Source organism: Cynoglossus semilaevis, chromosome 9 (assembly GCF_000523025.1).
Source record: "Cynoglossus semilaevis isolate Cse_v1.0 chromosome 9, Cse_v1.0, whole genome shotgun sequence".
Lineage (NCBI taxonomy): Eukaryota > Metazoa > Chordata > Actinopteri > Pleuronectiformes > Cynoglossidae > Cynoglossus > Cynoglossus semilaevis.
The window spans coordinates 1658936-1661784 of NC_024315.1; the positions used below are offsets into that span (position 1 = coordinate 1658936).

Sequence of the window (2849 nt, forward strand, 5' to 3'; positions counted from 1 at the left end):
TCCATATTTATCCATCAATCACTCTGTGGAGTCACTCAGCTCAGCGGCTCTGATGCATTAGCGTAGCATGTGTTGACGTTGTGAACAGTTGGCTCCGTTGTTGCATGAAAAAATAGAGTTTTTATTTTCTTATTTTTTTCCCTTTTGAAACAGACGGTTCCTGAAGTTTTTCTTGGTAAACGTCATCAACAAAGTAGACAGTAACGTTTGTGGAGCCGATCGACTTCGTTTCCATTAAAACAGAGTCAGAACGACCCGTGGAACAGAACAGAGGTTAGAATTAAACTGAACGAGTCAGAGACTAATGGAGTGACTGATTATTTTTACAGGGAACTCAGTCAGATGTTTGGTTCTTTAACCAGTGTCTCACAGCTGTGACCTCTTGAACCACCGTACGGAGGTCACCGTGGCCTGGAGCCTTAATGACTGTCAATTTCTCTCTGTTATCAGTCAAATGTGCTCTGAAAAATTTCCCTTTGATTTAATTGAGATACGGAGGATCGGCGCGGCCTGAACAGTTCAGGCTGCAGTTTGAGGTTTGAGTCAACGCTTCCGTCTCTTTATCTGATCCACCGGCGACAGCTCATTATAAAGACGCCGTTTGTGGATGTTTTTGTTTCTGCCTTTTGTTGATTGCAGCATAAAAGCCTCCAAGTCATTCAATGTGTTAAAGCGTTTGAGGATTATTATTGTTCCGATCCCTCTTCACTCTGTATCCGTGGAGGCAGAAATCCCAATTACAGAGCAGCTCCAGGAGCCGCCAGGGCAAAGAAAACCACAAGATAAAATATCTAATCAAGTCAAGTTTCTGAACGTTCACAGCTGTTTGTTTGTGTCGTCAGAGTTCTGCTGTCAGTTGTTGTGGTTTCCAACACAGACCAGAGAGTGACGTTTGAAAAATGTCTGTCTCCGTCGTCACCTCCGTTTATTTTCAGCCTCGTTTTCACCTCCGTCGTTGTCGATGTGGCGATGAGTCAGTCAGAGTCGTTCAAGGGTTGTTAAAAAGTAGACGTAGTTACCAGTCAGTTAACCAGTCAGTAACCAGTCAGTAACCAGTTGTTTGACTAATAACCCATCTCTCTTGATTAACCCTCTGCTTCCATTTTATATTTAGGGTTCCTAAAGTGGGGGGCGGGACCTTTTCAGGGGCCACAGAACATTAATTTTTCTGATCAGGTTTTTTTTTATCCAATCAGAGACAGAACAGATAAAACATGTGACTGAACTCCGGCTGCAGATTCAGCAGCAGTCCCCACCCCCCAACCCCCCCCAGTCTGACTTTCATCTGACAGTTTCAAACATCTCTTCTCCACTGAACTCATTATTCTTTAAGTTTTTCTTTGTTCCGCTGCGTTTCATCTTCTCGGAGCGACAGTTTCTCCCTTTTTTGCCCAATTTACCCCCGTGAAGAATCACAGAAGGAACGTTTCTGTTCAACATCAGGTCATGTGACACCAAGATCCTCTGGATCTGTGAGTGAAGCAGCTGAGGCCCCTGGGTCTGGACCAGCAGGGGGCGCTGGACTTTATTAGTAATAATCATTGTGATGATGATGATGATGATGATAACAGTAGGAGTGACTTGAACCTGGTTCTTCGTTGTTTTATTCTTGTTGCTGAAAAATCATCACAGAAACAAAGAAGAAGAAGAAGAAGAAGAAGAAGAAGAAGAAGAATCGATCAACAGATTTATTGATGAATATCGTGCAGCAGCACAGCTGAGGCTGACAGGCAGTTTGGAGAGCAGCCCTGACACACACACACACACACACACACACACACACACACTGCAGCTCAGAGCAGGTTCAAACTGGTCTTCATTAACTCTCGGACGTTCACGTCTGAGCAGTGACTGCGTCGCCAAAACAAACAGTGGGTTTTAACAGTTTTATGGGGTCGCCAAAACAAACAGTGGGTTTTAACGGTTTTATGGGAATATGAAGCGGTTTGTCTGTGTGTGTGTGAGAGAGAGAGAGAGAGAGTCAGTGTGTGCACGTATGTATGTGCTCTCTCTCTCTGTGTGTCAGTGGGCGGTTGGTTCCTGGTTCTTGGTTCTTGGTTCTTGGTTCTTGGTTCTGGCCCAGTAGACTGTTCTGGTAAAGATGTAGAATCTGTTACTGCAGCATCAAGGCCCCGCCCATAAATCTGAGTAACCAATCTGAAGGCAGTGTCAGCTGTCATTCACAGAATCTTTTATGGAGTCATTTTCATTTCAGAAGGAACATCATATAGTCAGGTCCCAGTGGGGGTGAGGGTGAGGGGGGGGGGGGGTAAAATTCATCCATCCTGATGTACGACCAGGAGCTGTCCTGGGTCAGGGTTTACACCAGGGGTTTTCAAAGAGAGGAGTGCTTCCCCTAGGGGGCGACAAACCCTTCAGAGGCTGAAGGTGAAGTGACTGCTGTAGAAGGTTTCACCTGTCGTTGCCTTAAAGGTTGCCCTGGTTTGTCAACAGTCTAGTGGAACGCTGCTGCCTCTGTGTCCGTCCGTACAGTTTGGGGGACCCCGGGCCTTATTTTCTTCTAGATTGATTTGTATTAAACGTAGCTCCAACTGTGGTGCAGTGAAGAAAAGTGAGTTTGATTTTAAAAACAGTTTTAAAGTTTGACTGTGTTGCTGGTGTTGGAGCCTGTGATCATAAAAGACAGTCATTTCACTTTAATCTCTTTTTTTCTTCCTCCCGTTGGTGATATTGATTTTCTCGGTGATTGATTTTCTCAGTTGAAACATTGAAACATTGGAGGATTTTCATTCAGTGACGCTCCAGCATCTACCTGCTCTTCCTTCCTGCTGGCATCTTTCTCCCAGACAGACATGAATTTCCCAGTCTTACTAATGTATGTTTTTAGC

At 44.8% G+C, this 2849-nt stretch overlaps 1 protein-coding gene across 1 annotated transcript in view; it reads left to right on the plus strand.

Annotated features, from left to right (window-relative positions):
- The window catches only part of sdk1b (sidekick cell adhesion molecule 1b), a 148520-nt gene that overhangs the window by 85145 nt on the left and 60526 nt on the right, over positions 1-2849 (plus strand). The window lies entirely within an intron of this gene.